Source organism: Aulonocara sp. 'chitande type north' Nkhata Bay, linkage group LG22 (genome assembly GCF_057382095.1).
Source record: "Aulonocara sp. 'chitande type north' Nkhata Bay isolate Kocher_YH1m ecotype deep benthic linkage group LG22, A_spYH_male_GT1.1, whole genome shotgun sequence".
Classification (NCBI taxonomy): domain Eukaryota; kingdom Metazoa; phylum Chordata; class Actinopteri; order Cichliformes; family Cichlidae; genus Aulonocara; species Aulonocara sp. 'chitande type north' Nkhata Bay.
This window is the reverse complement of record NC_141364.1, coordinates 34,681,454-34,704,954: the sequence shown is the minus strand read 5'-3', so window position 1 is coordinate 34,704,954 and position 23,501 is coordinate 34,681,454. Positions and strand designations below refer to the sequence as shown.

General features: G+C 42.6%; 1 protein-coding gene across 1 annotated transcript in view; it reads right to left on the bottom strand.

The window, feature by feature from the left end:
* The window catches only part of lrrc3b (leucine rich repeat containing 3B), a 49,319-nt gene extending 35,669 nt beyond the window's left edge, over nucleotides 1-13,650 (bottom strand). The window contains exon 1 of the mRNA XM_086280348.1: nucleotides 13,510-13,650. The gene's annotated coding sequence lies outside the window, so the exon portion shown is untranslated. The remainder of the gene's footprint in view (nucleotides 1-13,509) is intronic.
* Between the last annotated feature and the right edge of the window lie 9,851 nt (nucleotides 13,651-23,501).

Genomic DNA, 23,501 nt, shown 5'->3' with positions numbered 1-23,501 from the left:
TACAGGAGGTGGCTGACAACTGCTCCGTTCCGTAGTCGGTATCCGTAGCCAGTCTTGTTAATGATCTCACTGAGGGGGTTCAGGCCTATGCAGAACAGCAGTGGGGACAGAGCATCTCCTTGGTAGATCCCGCACTTGATGGTAACTTGTGCTATGGGCTTGGAGTTGGCCTCTAGTGTTGTACGCCACATCCCCATTGAGTTCCTGATGAAGGCTCTTAGGGTCCCATTGATCTTGTACAATTCTAGGCATTCCAGTATCCAGCTGTGGGGCATTGAGTCATAGGCCTTCTTGTAATCAATCCAGGCAGTGCACAGGTTGGTCAGTCTGGTCTTGCAGTCTCGGCTGATTGTTCTGTCTACCAGTAGCTGGTGTTTTGCACCTCTGGTATTCTTGCCAATTCCTTTCTGTGTCCCGCTCATGTATTGACCCATGTGCCTGTTCATCTTAGCCGATATGATGCCTGACAGGAGCTTCCATGTAGTACTGAGGCAGGTTATTGGTCGGTAGTTGGAGGGGACCGGTCCCTTCTTGGGGTCCTTGGGGATCAGGACCGTCCGGCCTTCAGTTAGCCATTCCGGGTGTCTCTCGTTAACGAGCAGCTGGTTCATTTGTGCTGCCAGACGCTCGTGGAGTGCAGCCAGTAGGCGTGAACCATGTCGGGCCCTGGTGCTGTCCAACTCTTCATACTGGAGACCCTTTCTTGGATATCTGCCACTGTGATGGTTACTGGACCCTGTTCAGGGAGGTCGCTGTGGTCTGCCCTCAGATCCACTAGCCACTGAGCATTGCCGTTATGGGTTGCATCCTTCTCCCATATGCTCTTCCAGTATTGCTCCGTCTCCAGCCTTGGTGGTGCTGTTCTCTTATTGTTCCCTTGCCACTGAGAGTACACCTTTGCTGGTTCTGTGGAGAACAGCTGGTTTATTCTCCTGCCTTCTATCTCTCTGGTGTACCTCCTCAAGCGGCTGGCCAAGGCTGTGAGTCTTTGCTTGGCAGTTTCCACGGCCTCAGGTATGGACAGCTTGCTGTATTTCTTAGGCACCTTATTTGTCGCACCTTTCTGCAACTCTGTTAGTTGGCTAACCTCCCTCCGTGCTACTTTGATCTTGCCCTCTAGCCTCCTTCTCCATGGAGGGTACTGCCCCTTGTGGCTGTTCAACTTGTAGCCAAGCATCTCACTGATCACTGCTGCCGTATTGTAGATCAGCTTGTTAGTGTCGGTAATCGTGGTTGTAGGTATTGCCCGTAGTGCTGCATTAACATCATCTAGCAGACCTTCTGAGGGTACTTCACGTAATCTTGGTAACCGGCTACGGGTGATCCAGGTTTCAAGCTTGGCCATGATCCTATTTTTCAGGTCAGCTCCTCTCGCACTCAACGATCCTTCTCCTATCGCACTTGGGGCTATGTACCCAATCTCGGGTGGGGGTGATGATATCTCCACCCTGACCTGGCGTCCTGACTCCTCCTTGCCGTAGCATTTGTGTTGTACCTCGTCAATCTCTAGCTGTGAGAGCAGTCCCTTCTTTCGAATGTTGGAACACTGAGCTACTAGTTGTTTCGCCGTCATTGTGGATGTTGGGTATCGAAGAATCCATAGGTCCCTCATCCTATTCATGTAGCCCCTTCCGCCGGGGTTACTTGCGTAGTAGCATTCCAACAACGCCCTGTTTTCGTCCCTTGCCCACCGATGCCTTCTTGTTCCAGTAGCCCACTTTTCGTCAGGGTGCCCTGGTTCCTCAACACCTGACGCGGACCTTGTTGATCCGGGCGACGTCCGAGCCGGCATGCCTTCATATTTATCTGTCTCGCTCATGTCTGCGGTAGGCTTGCTTAGCATAGGGGGTCTAGCCTTAGGACCCTTACTGGATACAGACGCCCCAGGCAGGAATCGAACTTGCGATCCTCTGTTCCAAAGGCGTGTAGTTTAACCACTACGCTATCCAGCTGCATATATATATATACATATATATATACATATATACATATATATATATACATACATATATATATGTATGTATGTATGTATGTATGTATGTATATATTTCTTCATACATTCATACATTCTTATATAGTTTTATACTGTGTATTGTGTATTTTGTTGTACAGTTATTTTATTTTCAACTTTAATTTATATATTTTATCTTATTCTTTCCCAGTTAAATTTACCCTTCATTCTAATTTGTGTTGTACAGTTATTTCATTTTTAACCTTAATTTATATTTTATTCCTTTCTAGTTAAATTTACCCTTTTTAATTTTTCATATTTATTTCCTATCTTATTCATAGCCTTTTCCTTTTTTGTTTTCTTTAGGTCACGAGCAGTTGTCTAAGCATTTCACTGCATATCGTACTGTGTATGACTGTGTACGTGACAAATAAAATTTGAATTTGAATTTGTTCTGCTGCTATGCTGATGTTTTTTTATGTGATGTAATCTGTCTCTGCAGTGGACTGTAGTGTTCTAAAAGTACAATAAAATATTAATCACAAAAAAAAATTAAAAAATCAGTGGCCATCTCACAAACCCGATCAGCAATCGTATTTCTGCTCAGGCTCACATTTGCCAAAATCTGCGTTTTGTCTGGACACAAGACGTCGCACAGCTTCATCCTGCAGCTCTTCAGAGTGGTACCGGGCTGATTTGGCTCCTCTGCTACAATAAAACTTGCGTTCACAACAGCTTCACTTTGTGATTTTGCTCTGGTGAAAAAAGTCTGCTGAAATGCCAGATTCTTCTTTAGCTCTTCTACTTCCTGTAGTTTCTGCATTTAGGTTTTTCAGCTTATCCTGACGTTTTGTTTCGTAGTGCCGTCTTAAACTAAATTCCTTCATTACAGCCACATTAGCTCCACTACTAAAACACACGGGTTTACCGGCATGTCTGTAAACATATATTCAGCCTCCCACCGGTGCTGAAAGGCTCTGCTTTCAGAATCAACTTTTCTCTCCACCATTGTGAGCGACTAGCTTCGCAATAACAGAAGTTTGACTTGATTGATGCAAATGTTCCCAGTTAGCCTAGCGTTCAGCAATTGGTGTATATTGGTGTATAAGATATAGCAGGGCTCTAGATAGGGCTGCTCAATTAATCGAATTTTAATCACGATTACGATCTGGGCTTTCAACGATCATTAAAAATGACTGAGCCGATTATTAGCCCCTCCCTCATTTATCCGCGACACCTTAAAGGCCGGTCCGTGAAAATATTGTCGGGCATAAACCGGTCCGTGGCGCAAAAAAGGTTGGAGACCGCTGATTAAGAGGACCCGAGGGAAGCTCAGAAAGCTAAGCAGAAGTTATTTGGAGAGTGACTGCTGTTGGTTGAAAAGAGAGTTTTAAAAAAAAAACTTCAGTGGTGTTGCACACTATGTTATATTATTTTTTTAAAGTCATTGTTAACCCTTTAAAGCCGGTCAGAGCAGCACGCTCCGTTTTGCGTAACTATTTTTAAATCCCTGTAGAACCTGAACCGTGTAAGCTAGCGCAATAATTTGTTTTGCATATGAAACCGGAGGAGTTGTACTTACATCTGATGCCATCAGCTTGTCCTCGGTCACGGTTTCCTTCCACATATAGCTTTGCAAAAATTGCATAAAAAGCGCTTGCAGGAACAAAAACATAATATTCCAGAAACAGGCTTTGCCGTTCCTATCAGCTGTTCGTAACACTTCCCACAGTGAAATGATGCACCTGCTGTTTTCTTTGCAAATTTGCATCATAGGATTGTTTTTTGTTTTTCCTGCAGTATATAAAAATTGCTGTATCTCCAAAATAAAACTATGAAGACACTCAAAATAAATTTCCTGTGGTGGGAAACTATTTTTTGCAACTTTATTGTATTTAAAGTTTTGAGGGATAAACCTCTTAAATTTCTCCAAGTAGAAATATATGTAAACAAAACAAAAGCGATTTTCAATTTTTTTTGTAGTTTATTGCACTTTTTTGCAATTTATGTAATTACTATGGACTTAATGCATACATATTATTAAAATATGGGCTATAACAGTTGTATTGATGTATAGCAACTTGAAATGCTCCCACAAATGGCACTACAGCATGTAAAAAAATAATATAAGCTCTGGTGGACTTGGTTCTATAGTAGGTCTTAAAGGGTTAAATAAATATCGTCAAATAATCGTGATCTCAATTTCAGTGAAAATAATCGTGATTATCATTTTTGCCATAATCGAGCAGCCCTAGCTCTAGACTAACTTTTTGCCACGGTTGCACTGGTGTGCCTAACTCTTTTTCTTAGGTGCACCCAAATTGTTCAACCGCATCGCTTAACACCACAGGCACGTGCACTTTCTGGGGGGGAAATTGCTGTCCATACAGACAACATTGATTTGTAAATGATTAACTAACAATCTTGTCAACACAAAGTTCTTTATTTGGAGCACATGTCTACAAGAAAGATAAATTACTGAAAAAGTGCTTGTGCATAAAGTGCTTTGGCACGCTGGTAATATTGTAGACAATGTTAAACTTAATCATCACATCGGCTCCTCTGACGACCTGTTTGCTGCTGCCTGCTGCTGAAAGGCCGTGGGGAGAGGGGACACTTGGGCAGTGCATTTATCGCAGCATATAATGTGTTCTGGATACACTGTGCTTTATCAGCACAAGTCACAAATGCAGTACTGGCGGCTGTGGTCTTTCCACACTCACGACAGTAAATGCAGTGCATCATGTTGTCAGCTTTACTCTATCTTAGCCAGGGAGACTGCTCAAGCCACTCTGTTCCAAATGTATAAACTTTCCCCGTTTTACTTTCACTGGGCTCTGGCTCGGAGTCGATCGTGTGTGGCTCATTATGTGATGCCGTCTCTGGACCAGAGAGGTCGATGGCTCCATGTCAGAGCACTGACTTTGAATTTTAGATGGATCAGGCCTTAACTTAACAAAAGTTACCGATCATTCTTTTCATCTTTTCTCTTTACCCACAGCTACATCCACTTCTGTCAGGCCTAGGCTGCTCATAGGGCTGGGTATCTTTCTATAATCCATTTGATTCCGGTTCACAAGGTCCTGATTCGATTCAATTTTGACTCAGACATTCAGAAATATAATTCTGATCATTTATCAGTACTGACACTTGTGAGACTTCATCAGAGATGCAAACATCACAGCAGAGGCCTTTGTGTCAAAGTAACTGAGGATAAAACAGAAAAACATGAAGCAGATTTTCCTGGCCAGGTTTTCTGTAGCAGATAACCTTAAAAATATTCTGCAGTAGAACAGAAACTGAACAAAACCATGAATCAACATGTGAATGCTGCTGAAGTGAAGTAAGTGTTACAGAGGTTTGATTAGAGACACGGCTAAGCGTTTTGCAATTTGGCATCATTTTAAAAAGTTTAAATTTCTTCAGTATTGAACAGCAGTAATGAGGCTTTCTTGTTGGAGGTCATTTTTGTGGAAAAGAAAAACAAACAGCGGCCGTCAGCTCTGTACACAACAACAGACCGGTGCGCGACAAGCAAACGAATAATGCAGAAAACACAGATTTGAGGTGAGAAACTGTTCTTGAAGTACATTCTGGTTTGAGCTGTCGGCTTTCAGCCCCGACGTCCACACTTTGTGTTCATGTCTTTGTGTGGTGCTCTCATTTACTGTTTTGGCTGTTTGGTGGTTGTTTAAATAGTTTTGTGAGCTTCTGGCGTTTCTGGCAAAATACATTTAATACAATCGATTGAGCTCCCTCCAAAGGGTGGCTGGCCTCTCCCTTAGAGATAGGGTGAGAAGTTCGGCCATCCGGGAGGGGCTCAGAGTAGAGCCGCTGCTGCTCCACTTCGAAAGGAGCCAGCTGAGGTGGTTCGGGCATCTGACAAGAATGCCTCCTGGGCGCCTCCTGGGTGAGGTGTTCTGGGCATGTCCCACCGGGAGGAGGCCCCGGGGCAGACCCAGGACACGCTGGAGAGATTATATCTCTCGGCTGGCCTGGGAACGCCTTGGTGTTCCCCCGGATAAGCTGGAGGAGGTGGCTGGGGAGAGGGAGGTCTGGGCCTCTCTGCTTAGGCTGCTGCCCCCGCGACCCGGCCTCGGATAAAGCGGATGAAGATGGCTGGATGGATGGATGAACAATCGATTCAGGATTTAATGAATCAATGTCGCATTATTCAAGCTAAAATCAATTCTAATCGGAAAATCGATTCTTGAAACCCACCCCTACTACTCACCTGTCTATCCGCTTTCAAACATACATACATGTAGGCTGACAGGAATATCTGGACCACGGCCAATCAGAGGTCCCACCCCTGACTATCTCTGATTGGTTTAGACCACGATATGGGCATAATGTGTGTTTGTCTGTTGTTGACCACACGGAGACTTTCTTCACTCAAACAGCTGGTCACACCGGTGCCACTTAGAATCTTTTTAGTCGCACCATCGAGAAATGAGGTCACATTTGCAACCACAGTGGTTGAACTCTGATTCTCTGTTAATGGAGTGCGATACTTCAAAATTTGGTATCAATCTGATAGCAAGTAAATACAAGGACAGTATCAGAGATAAAGATACTTTTAACATATAAGGGAAGCCTATGCACGGTCATGTTTGGGAGAGCAGTGAGTCGTGATTTATGAGGTGAATGCATCATCAGTACGCTAGATCTGAACATATTTTCATGACTATTAAAAGACTGGATAATTAGCTGATTATGTTTATGTTAAAAACCAGGACTGATTCTAGTATTTATTTACCAGGTTTCTTGCCAAATATGTAGAAAAGCAGAAATATGATTACTGTCACTAATGAATTTCTTGATTTCTTGGAACTGGCTTCTTCTCTGAACAGCAGTTCGTTTTCTGTGCCAGATGCAGGAGACAGGCCGCCTGTCTGCTCTCTACTTTTAAGATTATGAGTTGAACTTTCTGTTTGATGAAGGTGACCCTGAACCCGGCCTTCTGTGGGCTTCCATGGGCCAGTGAGTGTTTCTTCTTTACTCTGGTCTTTTCACTCTCCATATATTCGTACACAACTTTGCATTGAATCATTAGTTATTATTCCTCTCTCTCTTCCACAGCGTTGCCCTCTTATCATCCCCAACCTGTCGTGACAGATGGCAGGCCCTTACCCAGCCTGATTCCACCAGAGGTTTCTTTCTGTCGCCAACGCTCTCGGGGGTGTCCGACTGTTGGGGTTTGCTGTAATTTAGCACTATATACATGAAACTAAGTTGAATTTTATTCTAGTGCTGCTTTCACAGCTAACACAAAGTTATTACAATTATCTATTTTTATTTCAGGTTTGAGATATGTTTTTATTTCCAATAAAATAATTCATTAAACAATTTTCAGCTGTATATATTATTTGAATGTCTGAATAGAGTGTATAGGTAATCAGTCCAACTGCACTTTTAAAATGAACATTAGCTGAAGATGGATTTTGCACGTCAGTCATGGCTCCCGTATACGTACGTGTTTTGTATCTGTGAAAAAATCGGTTGCCACGGTAGCAGATACTCTTTACACACATCACAGTTTTCAACCTTTTAAATTAAAGCAGTAAAAATAACTTCACGCTCTTTTCTCTGTGTGCCACTTACTGCAGTCTGTATGTGTCTGCACAATGCCTTCTGGTCTTGCTGGTTATTCACGTGATGAAGCAGAGCAGGGAGGAGGAAGAGCGGTGTGCCTGTATACGTGAGGGGCTTTTACACAGGGAAGTCTGCTTTCTCATGGAACTGATGTTGGGCTTAACATAGAAAAGAAGAGATTTCTATGAAATCTGCAAAATTTAAGAATCACAGACTTTAGAGTTTGAATGTCAGTGAGTAAATGTGTGCACAGCCTGTCGAAATGGGTTTAAATCACCACATGTGCCAGCTTGGCAGTCTAAACCGGTACTACGCTCGTTAGGCCTCATCTACAAAATGATTAAAAACATCAAACCCAGTTTGTAAAAACTGATAACACAACAGGAGCATTGACGATGATGTTGTCTGTCTACACAACATCCGCGAAGAGCAGAGAAGCGGAGCCGTTACCAAGAAATGAAAATGAAATATGGCGATAGAATATGGGTAAAACGCACATGTGCAGAGCCTTTGTTTTCATACGAACATGGCAGAAAAACCATGGCGGCGACGGAAATGAGAAGGGCGAAAGCGGATCGTTGAATGAAACCGATGAACCAGAACTGGTTTGTAAAAATGGTTCACTGGTGTGGAACTGGTCTAGCTTTCGCCCGTCAGATACACAACAAAGCACTATTTTTGGTAGCGCATGCTAGCGGGCCGTCGTGTATTGTTTGGAAAATACGGCACACTTAAAATCAATCCTTTGATTTTTCTGAAAGTCGACAGTGCCCCTTATAATCCCGTGTGCCTTATGTATGAACTCTGGTTGTGTTTACTGACCTCGAAACTTTATGTACACGGCGCTCGAAAATCTGTCAAATGTTTCAGTACGACTTTGCTGAGCTACGAAGTCGCGCCGCTTGATGGATTGTCGGAGCATTACGGCATCGTAGGTGGAGCCTCGCGGAGTGATACGTACTGTGCTTCAACATAATATTACTGTGTTGTGTGTGTATAACCTCTTTTTAAGTTCTGTGGATATTATACATGGTTATGCTGAGGATGTGTCGGCCAGTTTCCACTGGAAATGCCTTTTGGTTAAACTGTCAGCAAGGAATTTGCATTTGCACTGTTACATTTTTATATAACTTTAATGCAACAAACAGCTGCTTGTTTAAGTGAAAATACATTGATGGGGTTTTTTTGCACTAATAAGGTTGTGGAGTTGTAAAGAATTTTGTCTCGTGTCAATTATATCGTCACTTATATCGTTAGCACAAATTTTCAAATGTATATCGTGATAAATATTTTTGGCCATATTTCCCTGCCCTAACAAACGCCTGTTCCTGTCATCACCATTCGAACCTTTAGTGGCAAAAAAGGTGTTTTGAGTCCTTCATCAAACCATCTGTTTAACAAACTGCGACACGACGAAAAGAGAACTTTGGAGCTGCTCCATCCACAGTATCTACAGTAAGACTAAGACTACATTATTAATGACCAACTGTTGACATACCATGTTTAAATTAGGCTGCTTCCTGAGGACAGCTGGTTCACTGTTCTATCACATAATACCTGCAACAAGCAGGGGTTCATCTAAAGGGGGGGTGGGGTGTCCTTGACTAGCATATGTAACATCATTTTTCAGATTTAAAGTGAAACAAAAAAAAGGTCCACAGGCCAGTAAAACTGAGCTAAAGACCTGGAGCTGTTGGGTTTCACACTGAATTATTACTACCTTTAATTATTAACATCTACAACATCACCATCATGTCTGTTTTCAGGAGCACAAAACTGCATCAAATCACAGGACAAACTGTTCTGTTGTTCTATGTTCTGTGTCAGTGCAGCCTCCACTTGCTCTTTTGAATACTTACACATACTAATTCACTCATTCACTAGTTTGACTTCACACCAAGCACACATTGCCTCAGCTTGGAGATATCAGAACTCTTTTTGCCTCTTACTTTTAATACAAACCTCCACCCAAAAAAAGACAGTGTGCAAATTATTTTATTTTATGCAAGTTTACCTCGTTTTATTTGACTTCACTGTATTTGAGATTTTTCAAATGTATTTTTACATTTAAGGAAGTCTTTTCTTAAAACCTTTTAAAAATTTGCCAAATATTCTTAGCCAGTGCAAATTAATCAGCAAAATGCAATAAATACATTATTGTAATTATGAACTAGGATAGACTGGGGTTTGCTGTCACACTTTTTACTAGGGGTGCAACGATACTCGTATCGATATTGAACCGTTCGATACAGTGCTTTCGGTTCGGTATCAAACAATGCAAAATTTTTAATTTATTTTATCAACTTTCCTTCTGACGATGCTGTCTGTGTTGAGCGCTCAGTGGATCTGCGCTCGACTACTCTGCCTAGGCTGCACTGTCGAGCGCAGATCCACTGAGCGCAGGGCAAGCTAGCAAGACAGAAGCTAAGCTAGTTGCAACATGTCAAATTGAACCTCCCCCACCCTCATTCAGATCTGGCGTTTGGAATTATTTTGGTCTTCATGTGACGTATGACCCTGAAGGTAAGCGCGTCATGGACTAAAGTAAAACAGTATGTTGGATGTGCCACACAGTGCTCAATTACATGGGTGGGAGCTAGTGTGTTAGCGCAGTTAGCTCGTTAACGTGTTGGCCGTCCAGCCCCACGCACGGGGCGATCGGCGGTAGCTCGTTAACGGAGATTTGGCGTTAACGTCATTTCAGATTAACGCTGACAGCACTAGTGGGAACACAACGAATATGACTGCACATTTACTCCGACAGCATCCTAGTGCAAAGACAAGTGGAAGCAGACAAAAACAACAAGCAGGCATGCTACAAACTTTACCCGAGTCATTTAGACAGCTGTTAGCACAGGATTCTCCTTATGGGGACCTGATATGTTTAATATGCTGCTGAGAATATAGCCCAGAAGAAGCGTATAGTATAGCTTTTATTTTGAAAGAGCCATTTCTCTGTAATAAACTCTCTTTTCCAAAGATGAGTGATTCCTCCATCAGATAGTTTTTTTTTTATTACTTTTTTGTTTCAGCAACATTAAATTTAAAAACTGTACTTTTGAGTTAAAATATATATTTATAATTTTAATAAATGAAAAATTAAAAAGGCATTAACATTTTTTTTGTATCGAAAAAATATCGAACCGTGACACCAAAGTATCGAACCGAACCGTGAATTTTGTGTATCGTTGCACCCCTACTTTTTACTCTTGCATGAAACGCTTGTCATTGAAACATCTTTTAATAACCACTAATTCATTCAATTGAAGCTTCAGGTGCTGATTAAATATTGGTATCATATTCATTTTTGCAGTTAACTGTAACAAAAAAGTAATCAACCATCAACTACCCTGTGACAGTTTGGGACTACCCTATATGTCCCTGTAGTTGTCAGCTGGATTTCAGTAAAAATTGTTACTTTTTTCACATCTTCATGTATAACTTCTTTAGTTCAGATACAGATATTAGTTTAGGCACCAGCTCTAAACTAAACTGTTGTATTTAAACCATGAATTTGAACCAATGATGATTATGGTGAATTATTCTATGTATGAGCAGTGAAATAAAGGAACCTGCAGTGCTTTTTAACGTAGCCCTTATAAAGGACATATTTAACTCAGTGACAGTAATTTGAACTGATTTATCATTGATACGATTAAAAAGCCCAGACATATATTCTAAATATATATATTCTAAGTATATATTCTAAAACACAAGTCTTTTTGTGCAAGATTTTCCAACAGATATAACAATAGTGAGCAAGTCAAGGAAAACACGTGAGAACAAAAATGAATTAATAAATTGCATTAATATCAAAGTTGACTCTGAACTGCTCTTCATCTCGATGCTTACTCGATCGTGCAGGTGAAGAAACCTTCTTTACATTTACAGGTTGCTAGTGTTGATCTAGCAACACAGAGAATCTGACCCAGAATCTCAGTTTCTTCCTTTTTTATTGTTCAGAAACATCCGGAGATCCCCAGATGACCTAGAGAAAACCTAACCTAGCCATCACATGGCTTTAGCTTGCTAATGAAAAACTGATTCAAATCAAAACTATTACCTTCAGTTTTCTAAAGTTGTTTTTAATTACTAAGACTGGCTGAGCTTTTAATACTAAAACAACAATATGGAAAATTATTCTGACACATGAACATCATAAATTACCTCCTCCCCTCAACAGCCCATGGACCTTAATGGGTGTTGACTGTTGGTTCTGAGTTTTTGTAGGTTCCTGTTTGATCTTGGGTTTGCGAAGCAAATTAATTTCTAGTCCTTCAGTATAACTAACTTTGCTTCTAGTTCTCAGGTCTGAATTAAATTTTGTGTCAGCTTTCTCCCTGTCTCTGTGTTTCTTTCCTCTAGTCTCTGTCTAGCGTAGAGGTTTTTATCAAGCCTGTGGGTCTTACTCTCAATTTTCGGATTTTCATTTGGTTCAGCTGTGTTAGGTTTGCTTACACCTGTCTCATCAGTTACATTCTGTTCATCTGTGTCTCATTTTGTTGCCAGGCGTTTCCTTTAAAGTGATATCCTTCTGTTGTCAGAGTGAGATGTTATTGCCATACTGTCTCTGTCATACAGCCCAATAAAGGGTTCCCCTGTTCAACTCCACCTGCCTCTCTGTGTACGTATTTTGGATCATCCTTCACCGCACTAACATTTCCATATATTGACCAAAGCTAAACGAACATCTCAGATGTTTAATATCAACAAAATTCCTCACTGCACTGTAATGATTCATTAACAACCCACGTGATAAACAACCCAGTGCACCCCACAGAGGGGGCACACCCCACAGGGGCAATGCAAAAGTGACTACTTTAAAGTTACTCATGTCACATGTCTAAAGCTTGCAGCTGACATTATGATATGAGATTGTGTCTCTACTAATGATTAGGGGACTACCCAGATATGAGTAATACACACACACACACACACACACACACACACACACACACACACATATATATATACACATATATTATATATATATATACATACATATACATACATATATATATATATATACATACATATACATACATATATATATATATATACATACATATACATACATATATATATATATACATACATATACATACATATATATATACACATATATATATATATATATATATATATATATATATATATATATATATATATATATATATACCTGCAGTCTGAGATACACAATCCCAGTAAGATCCAGCTGTTGCCATGCGCGTAAAAACGCTTGAACTGCTGCATACATTGAAAGCTCTCAGCTTGTCGTTTCTCCCGTTTGATTTAACTGAATATTCCAAACCCATCTTTACCCAACTTTACGCTGCCTGGTTTTTGCAAACGAATAACCGTGCAATAGATCCATCAGCGAGATATTAGCATAAGTCGACGCACACCAGACTCAGCAGCGGTTATTTACTAATTATTTGAACTTTAATACTGATAGACGACAGCTACCGCCATCCGAGGTGCGTGTACCCAGAAAAGATCGCAGCAAATTGCGGGTTTAGCCGGAATAAAGTTGAAATTATGCAAAAAAATAAACAGCTTCTCGCTATTTTCTCGAAAGCCGAATGAATGTGTGGTGTCGCTACTCTTGAATGGCGTGCGAATGAACTTTAATGCGCAAAGCTGCCCAGATAATTACAAGAATAAACATTAAAGTCTATTTTTTTAATGGCGTCTGGCACGACGTTCCTTGTGAAAATATCACGCATCACCCTACCTGAACTGCCTACACCAATTCAAAGCTTTCATAATCGAATTGTAAGATAAGACTACAAGCACACAGGCGGTTTTATATAACATCACACAGTAATCATACATTAAAAAAAGAAACATTTCTTTTCCATGCAAACATTGATGAAAGCAGCGGCCTTGACTGAGGACGGGTAGTCCGCACGTAACACAGCGGAGACGGACACAGGAGCAACAGGCGACACAAGTCTGCTCACCTGCAGTCAGTCATCGGCTGTAGAAACTGCTGGAGCGGAAAGTCCGGATCGCATGAAGCTGATTACAGGCTGAGAGCGCAGTCTCTGCTCTGCTGCCCGCTCACGCGTGTACAAATCGCTGTGTGAATTAGCATCTTATACCTTTCAGTATAAAACACTGCACAGGAATGAATGGGGTAAAGGGAGGGGCTGCTGTGTGAAGCTACAGGGTGACACAGGCGGTCCCACTACCGGTCTCACCTTTCAGTATAAAATGTTGATGACCAGGCACTACAGGAGACAGATGAACCATATATTAAAATCACTTTCTCTGTAACCCATTGAATGTTTTCATTGCCATATTTTTACATTCTTAAATGTTTTGTCTTTACAAAATTCATTTATTTGAGCAGGCTGCTATATTCAAGATTACTATTGTTTGGACTGTGTCACATTTGGAGATTGTCCTATTTGTTCTTGTGTTTGTTTTTCATTTTGATGTTCCAGTTGCACTTTTATCAGTAGCTTCAGTTCCAGAAAGTATTTCACAAGTACAGTAATCCCAGGTACTATGCCATGATTTTTCTGTCACGTCTTCACAGTAACAGTGAAACAATGGCACCATGAGGAAGTCAGAAAAAACTGTATATAAAAGATGGACAGGCTCTGTCGGGTGAAGGGGAAATGGGTGCGAGTCTGAAAGTCAGAAACTCAGCAGGAAAACAACGCTGTGATTAGTGAAAGCTTGTGTTCCTGGTTTTTCCTGGTTTTTCCTTCCCACTGTCGCCAAAGTGCTTGCTCATTGGGGGTTATTACATTGTTGGGTTTTTCTCTGAAGTGAATATTGTCAGTCTAGAGGTCCACCTCTTGATCCAGACACTTTAATGACTATTAAACTGACTGCCAGGACTTCTCCAGGCATTAAAGGTTCCCAGGAAATAAGTGCTTATCAGCTGCCTTTGTCAAACACTTTAAGCATTGCAACAGCTAAGCTAACCTAAGTATTATAACATTGAACCATCGCAGCCGTCGTCCTACAATTTCAGTCAGTTCACACCACTTCCAATAAATATAGTGAGATTAGAGTGAGGAGGAAAGAATTGTATTCACTTTGACTTTCACATTTGACTTGAAAAAAAGTGACAAAAGCATTCCAACTGATTGAGGGGAAAGCATGAAGACAGAAAGGTTTCCTTAAACCTGAGAGGTTTGGGCTCACGTGTGTTTGATGTCTGATGATGAGCTATTATTTTGATGGCAGACGTAGCTGCTTTCCTGGCACTGATATGGTTAACAGCAGCAACTTGATGCAGCTGAAATGTTCACCATGTAAAGGCCAAATGAAATGAATAGAAAGTCGTGATTTTGCAGACAGGTAAAGGATCTTGCACAGACTACAGATATTTTTTCTATATCTGCATCTATGCAGTTAAACCATAGTCTGTATCAACACCAGGTACAGACTTCGTTTTGATTCATGGAATATGGTAAATATGTAGCACGGTTCTTCTAGAGCACTCGCCTTAACACGTCATTCATGCACACACGTTTACATGCAAGTGCTTTCTAACATTCATATTCCAATGAACACATCAGGAACAACTTGAGGTATCTCGGCCAAGGATCATTTGGCACACAGACTGGAGCACATCTGCACATTTTCTGTCCATTTGACTGCATTCTTTTAAAATCAAGATGGTGACTTACAGAACTAAAGTTCCACTGATTATGTTAATTTGTTGCATCTTTTGTGCCTTTCCTAGTTAGCTTGATTATCTTGAGATTTAAAAAAATCTGATACTGCAAATATAGTGGGGAGAACCAAATGACCTTGGTGCATGTTCGATCATCCAGGTAAGTAAATCCCAGAAAGGTTGATTCTGTTCATCTGGACGTTTTCAGTGGGAGAAACATTTCATCACTCATCCAAGTGACTCCTTCAGTCTCAGCTGACTGCAGGTTTCCCCCATCTTATAAACAGGACATTTGCACAATGAGTTCAGCCATTGTCAGAAGGTGAATGGGCATCTCAGGAGGTAATAATGAAGAGAGTCAACCACCCACCACACATTTTCCAGAGTGTTGTAGTGGGTCTTACACTCTAATCCGGTCGTTAAGTGATGACGTGACGAATCCTACTTCCGGGTCTAAAGTAGTCTGCGTTTAATATGGCTTTTGTGTTGTTAACATGTTTAATGTTATGTATTTTCTTCTATTTGATCTCAAAAAGCTCCTAAAACAGTCAGTGATCACTGTTGACCTCCCTCGGCTTTTATTACCGCTAATCATTTATTTAAGCTCAGTTTTTAAAACCTTAGGATGTAACTGCAGCCCAGCCCATGCAGCAGTATATGAATGACTAACCTCGTATTGTGGATGGATTATCTCAGTTGTTCTCCTGGCTGAAGTTTGGTCCTTTTACAGCATCCTGCCATGCGATTACATTTGTTTCTGACCACCGAGAACACTCACGTTAACTTTTATCGAGTGGAAAAAAAGTTAGCTTGTTTATATTATGCTAACATAGCTGTGTCGCTAGCGGTCACGTAGCACATCATTATATACCAGCTAGCCAAACTTCAGTAACCCTACAAACGTCACTGCTGTTTAGTTTTCTGTCTTCATTTATGTTGGAAGTGATAACAGAGCTGTACGTTTTAATTTGTTTCCAAAACCCCGCAGTCAGGACATGCTATATTGTATTTAGATAGAAGCTAGCGAGCTAACTCCCTGCTAACTTCTAACTCCGTTAAATGTCATAAATTCTGTTTTCATGGATGCCTGGATGTTAAACTCAATTGTTACACCTGGTAGAGCAGAACGCTGATCATTTTATTAAAGATGAAAGACTTTAGACAGTTTTTAACTCTCAGTAATGCCACAGTGATCGTTTGATATATGGAGCTGCAGCGGAGTTTAGGCCCAGACACGGCTAGTGACGTCAGACTGAACGACCAGATAGCTTCCTGTTGAGATCTATCGCCCTGTTATACAAAACCCAGTACAAACCTCCGGCAGTAACCAGCCAGCCCCCAAAGGTATCTCTAGCAACCAGTTCCTTCTGAACCGTTTGCCTTTTATGTTCAGGTTATCTATAGGAGCTCACTGTGATGCCTGGGTGCATTTCAACATGGTGATCTTCAAGTATGTAGTGACCAGGCAGGGGAGAGAACACGTGTGCAAAACACATGTTGGAATGCAGCAACATCCGCTCACTGGGCTGGTGTGACATGGTTATCCCAATGAGAGGTACCTGCAGCCCCAGTTCATCTCTAACCTCCACCACACTCACCAGACAAACGGATTCTGCTTTTCTCCATTTTTTAGGAGGTTGAGGTGTATCTGTGTGGCTCCACACCTGTCTAGCGGTACCCCTCCCACTCACCGTGTAACCACAAAAGGTTCTTGTAATTTGGTCAGGAGGTCTGAGATGGACAGAGGAAGCAATGTAATAATAATAATGGATTGGATTTATATAGCGCTTTTCAAGGCACCCAAAGCGCTTTACAATACCACTATTCATTCCCTCTCACATTCACACACTGGTGGAGGCAGCTACAGTTGTAGCCACAGCTGCCCTGGGGCAGACTGACAGAAGCGAGGCTGCCATATCGCACCATCGGCCCCTCTGGCCAACACCAGTAGGCAAGTAGGGTAAAGTGTCTTGCCCAAGGACACAACGACCAGGACAGAGAGCCCGGGGATCGAACCGGCGACCTTCCGGTTACAGATGCGATTCCCAACCCCCTGAGCCACGGTCACCTTATCCTTGTGTAAATTGTCTGAGTTTAGCCCTGCTGTTGTAAAGGCATCACTGACGTTCTTGGGCCTGGAATAAATTCTCTCATGACAACCTCCCCAGCATGTGTAGGTTTGCTGTCAGGTCCTAAAGTTCATGACTTCATATCCATTTGTACAGTTCTTTTAGTGTGTGTGAACGAGGTGCCTGGTCAGTAAGTCTCTCTTTGGGATACTGACTCGAGAGATGACTTAAAACAGCACCTGCTCCACACTCTTGGCATTTATCAGATGATGGTCCATTAGTTCACAGACTCAAATATAATCACTTCTTAAAAGCAAATCTGATGCAGTTTGAACAAAGCCTGAAGCCTGAATTATTCATGACTGCAATGACTTCCAAACATTTTAGATTTATCAGTTTTGAATCACTGATATACTAATCTGTAAGATAATGATGGTAACTGAGATCAGATACTAATGAAACACAGAGACAGTGCTGCGTATTGAGAGCAAACAAGGTCTGCTTTAAATACACTGCACATGTGTTGGGGATTCTGGCTTGTGGCACTGTGCTTTGAGAAATATTTCCATCTGTGCTATGTGAGAAGCGTCTGTCGAATTTCTCACAGCTTGTAGAGGCTGTGAAAACACCACAATGGTGCTGTTCCAAAAGAACACAGCCTTATAAATATCAACACTTTAAAAAGCCTGTTTCCATCCTAATTAGTTTACTTTTGCTATTGTGATAAAAACCTTCCTGAGAAAATAGAAATCTCGTGGGAACAAAATGAATAAGACAGCTGACATATAGCAGACATGATCTCATGAGGCCAGCTTCTTATCAGTCCTGCTACTCACTATAATCTGTTAGTCAAATTTTCTAGAAAGAAGAAGGTTAGAACATTTCATGGCAGACCAGAGTGGACCACACAAAATGTATTAACTTATCCAGATCTGTCAGATCTGTCAGGAACATCTGGCCAATAAGGAGGATTCTCGTCTAAGTCTTTTGCAGTTACAGCAGCATTATTCTCTCTCCAGCAGCACCATGTAAGCACAAAGGTAGCCTTTTGTGCATGTACTTCAACACCACACATTTATCTGACATTCACACACAATTGCACTATGATGAGGATGAGGGTACAGTGTATTGCCCAAGAATACTTGATGCTCTGCTTTTTGTTGTTTGTTTGTTTTTAATTAATTGTTGAAAAACAAATTGCACATCGAAAGCAAAGTGATTTAATGAGATTTATTGAAGGAAAGTTAAAATCAATATAGCATGAACAGGATTCTGGTCATAATTTTTATGGACAGAATTTCTAGGCGCAGCCAAGTGACTGAAGGCTTTCACTTGGGTGGTCTCAGAATCTATTCAATTCAATTTCAATTCAATTTTATTTATATAGCGCCAAATCACAACAAAAGTCGCCTCAAGGCGCTTCATAGATACAGAGAAAAACCCAACAATCATATGACCCCCTATGAGCAAGCACTTTGGTGACAGTGGGAAGGAAAAACTCCCTTTTAACAGGAAGAAACCTCCGGCAGAACCAGGCTCAGGGAGGGGCGGGGCCATCTGCTGTGATTGGTTGGGGTGAGAGAAGGAAGACAGGATAAAGACATGCTGTGGAAGAGAGACAGAGGTTAATAACAGATATGATTCAATGCAGAGAGGTCTGTTAACACATAGTGAGTGAGGTAGAAACACCCAGTGCATCATGGGAATCCCCCAGCAGCCTACACCTATTGCAGCATAACTACGGGAGGATTCAGGATCACCTGGTCCAGCCCTAACTATATGCTATAGCAAAAAGGAAAGTTTGAAGCCTGATCTTGAAAGTAGAGATAGTGTCTGTCTCCTGAATCCAAACTGGAAGCTGGTTCCACAGAAGAGGGGCCTGAAAACTGAAGGCTCTGCCTCCCATTCTACTTTTAAATACTCTAGGAACAACAAGTAGGCCTGCAGAGCGAGAGCGAAGTGCTCTAATAGGGTGATATGGTCCTACAAGGTCATTAAGATAAGATGGGGCCTGATTATTTAAGACCTTGCATGTGAGGAGCAGGATTTTGAATTCTGGATTTAACAGGAAGCCAATGAAGGGAAGCAGGAGAAATCTGCTCTCTCTTTCTAGTCCCTGTCAGGACTCTTGCTGCAGCATTTTGGATTAGCTGATTAGCTTTTCGCAGATGATGTGGTTCTGTGGGCTTCATCGGGTGATGGCCTCCAGCTCACACTGGAACGGTTCGAGGTCGAGTGTGAAGCGGTGGGAACGAGGATCGGCACCTCCAAATGTAAGGCCATGGTCCTCAGCCGGAAAAGGGTGGAGTGCCCACTTCGGGTCAGGGACAAGTTCCTTACCCAAGTGGAGGAGTTTAAGTATGTCAGGGTCTTGTTCACAAGTGACAGGAGAAGGGAGCAGGAGATTGACAGATGGATTGGTGCTGCAGCTGCAGGACGTTTTTACACTGAGAGACAGCTGAGTGTAAAAGTGAAGCTTTCAATTTACCGGTCGACCTACGTCCCTACCCTCACCTATGGTCACGAGTTGTGGGTAGAGACTGAAGAACAAGATCACAGATACAAGCAGAGGAAATGAACTTCCTCCAAAGGGTGGCTGGACTCTCCCTCAGAGATAGGGAGCCCCCTATCTCTGAGGGATGCAGCCTGAGCTAAGTAAACAATCTGATCACTCGTCAGTGGAAACTGCAGTTCTGTGGACTGGGCTGAAGGGAGAGTCAAACTGGTTGGCTGGGTCCAGGGAAAGGGTCAGAGTCACTGAAATCAGAGTACAGACGTTCAGGTATGGTTCGGGAGGAATACGGGCAAGCTGTCTGTTCTGAATTTTCCTTTGCACTGCTTACTTGCCGCGGGTGGTCAGTAGTGGCGTGGAGGGGTGAGTGGTCTGGGTGAGTGGTCCGAAATCCCTGGCGTTGAGGCAGGGAGGCAGGCAGGTGCATGGGGCGAGAAACCCATGAGACTGTCAGGAGGTCCAGCGTCCGGATGGGTGCTCTACAGCGGAGATTCGTGTCTGGCAACTTGGTGCGTGGCTATGGAAGAGAGATACAGGATGAGACAAGGTAGTTTGCAACTCGTGTACAAAATCACAGCGGTGGCCTGCATTAACTAGGGTTAGCTGAGAATCTGGCGAAGAGAGGTTGAGTGCGCTGCCCTTATGAGACCCCGGCTTAATTACCCACAGGTGCGAGTAATAAGCAGAACACAGTGGCTCCTCCCATGGGTGGAGATGGAGGGAGAAACACTGGCTGTATCCCAATTCAGGGTCTGCAGCCTTAAAGTACGCAGTCTCAACGATCCTCAAGGGCCGCGTACTCAAAGACCGCTAAGGCCGGAAGTGCGAGGCTTGTGAAATGGGACGGTCTAACCTCCGTTGCGCTGCCCAGGTTGCCTAGCAACCATGATAATAACAGCTGGAAACGTTTCATAAAGCTTTGTTTAACAGAAATGAAGGAGAAAATCTTTTGTTCATTTGTTTGTTTCTTTCTACATGAGCTTTGATCATTCTCTGTAAGATTAAGCTCAGCTATTGAACGGCGTATATTTTAAAGTAAAGGCTTTAAAACCAAGTTAGTACAAACGTCACTAATGTCACATAACTTTGCCGACATGTGGCCAACAGTAATGTTTTCATGATCTTCGTTATTAAACATTTGCACATAAATAAGTGACATCATATTCAGTACTTACTTAAAGTTCACTCTTCGGGCGCCCCTCATCCGCCATTTTTTTTCGGCAAAATTATCCACACCCACCGCCGCGCTATGCATTCTGGGATATGTTGGGCCACGAAGTCTACACTGCCACATCCTTAAAATTCAGGGAAATGAAGGACGCATTTCAGGGCCGCATTTCGAGCAGCCTTCGAATTGGGACAGCCTTCGTCGCGTCGCTGTGACGTAATCGGCCTTAAAATGCGGCCTTTAAGGCTGCAGACCCTGAATTGGGATACAGCCACTGGCACCCACCCAGACCATGACAGAGAGGTTCAGCCATCCGGGAGGGGCTCAGAGTAGAGCCGCTGCTCTTCCACATCAAAAGGAGCCAGTTAAGGTAGTTCGGGCATCTGACAAGGATGCCTCCTGGGCGCCTCCTGGGTGAGGTAATTCGGGCATGTCCCATGAATAGAGGATTTGTACTAGCACTGACTAATAGGCAAAATAATAAGAGTACCTTTATACCCATTGTGTGAACACAATCTTCCTCTATTCAGCTGTAGAGAGGTCAATTCCCAAATTCATGTAGGCCATGGGGTGATAGTGAAGACGCATAGAATGTGTCATGACCTTAAACACAGTTTACAATTAGCTGTTTTTAAATCTTCAAACTCATTCTTTGTTTAAGAAAGTTATAGTTACATATCAATAGTGCACAGAGGTTAGATGAAGCTCTCTTTTAACAGGATGAAACCTCTGGCAGAAACAGGCTCAAGGAGGGTCTGCCATCTGCCAGCGCTGGTTGGGGGTGACAGGAGGAAAAGTACAAAGACACAGTTGCCCCTTTTCCATTAGTACCTACTGGGATCAACTCGGCACGGTTCGCCACAGTTTCCAGGGTTTTCCATTAGGTCACAGTACCTGGTACCAGGCTCCAAGCGATCCAAGCAGGTACTGCAATGTGAGGTCGTCAGACTGCATGCCACCGATTGGCTGGTCAGTAGCGTCACTCAATGAGTCATGAGCATGTCTCGTTCATGAAAATTAAAACCGCCATTCCTGTCTGGCGATGTCTTGCTCAGGGAAATGGCTACAAAAGACAACGCTGTGATCCCAGAGTCTGCCGAAAAGCCACAGACCGAGGAGCAGGTATATCGTCGCCTCGATGTCCACCTTTTTTAGCATTCATGTCACTTATTAATTATGTCGTGGAATGCTCGGTTGTGTTGCTATGACGACAACCACGCACATTAGGTAGTACCTGGTTGTAATGGAAAAGGGCACAGGCAGGGGACACCCGGGGTTACCTTAGCCAGTTGATAACCAGCGTGTAACCATTTATCCTGACAGCCAATGCTGGGGTTAGTGAATCTAGATTGTTGTATTTCGTCCTCTTCTAGACAAAATAAATACAGCACTGGCGATTCTTATTCAAACAGGAGAATCGTTTATTAAACTTTGGCACACAATAGGCAATGCCCCAAAGGTTTGAGTAATAGTCTCCAGTAATAAGATCATCTCTGTTGTCTGATGAAAACAAATCTGTTCCCACCTTGACCACGGCCTGCTCGGCACTTCATGTGGGAGGAAGGTTGCTTTTGGTTGTTTGTTGTCTACTGCCCTGCAGATGTCACCCTTGGCTGTGTGTCTTGATCTGGACATTCCTGTCATACCAGTAGACACATCATCAGCCCTCTGAAAGCATCCTTCTACACCAAGATGTGGAAAGTGTAATGAGTGATCTCGCTCCTCAGATTATCAGGGATGACACCACGTTCTCCCATGAATACTATTCCATCTTGATACTTTAACTCATCAGCCTGCATGATTCAAATGAGGATCTGCAGGGTGTTATCCTGTTTTGTAGCAGGGTGTATTGCACAGAGCCTGTTCTTGGACATTAGCAGGTGTGTTAGAGTCAATATCAGCTTCGACAGAGCTGAAAGATGGACATTCAAGAAGTTCTGATCTGCTTAGAGTGTCTGTAAGTTCCCTTCCATGCACGTACGCCACATCCAGATCAAACTTTTCAATGCATAACATTATTCTCAGAAGTCGCTTAGGAGAAGTCAACAGTGGTTTTCTCACGATGGTCTCCAGTGGCTCGTGGTAACTTTGCAGCCATATGTGTACTTGTGGAACATTTCCATGCTGAATAGCCAAGAACTCTTTTTCTACTTTGAGCGTTTGTGTGAGTCCTCTGCTTGCAAAAGCAATGGGTCTACCTCCTGCAGAAGTGCTGCAGCCAAGCCTGTGTCTGAGGCATCACACTGCACTGTCACTTCCACCTCTGGGTTGTAATATTTCAGAACTGGAGCATTTGCAGTAGTCTCCTTTAGTTTGAGGAATGCATCCTAATCTTGTGATGTCCATTTCATTCACAGTCGTTGTGTGTTAATTGCCTCAGTGCCTCACAGTGATCAGAGAGGTGTGGGCAAAATGTTAGGTAATTTTCATACCCAACAGCCTCTGAACCGCTTTCACATCTGTTAGTTTCGGCGTCTTTCTTATGGCACACACTGTTTCAGATTCTATTTTTAGTCCATCTGCTGTTAGGAGGTGTCCTGTGTACGCAGCCTTCTTTTGCCTCAGATTAA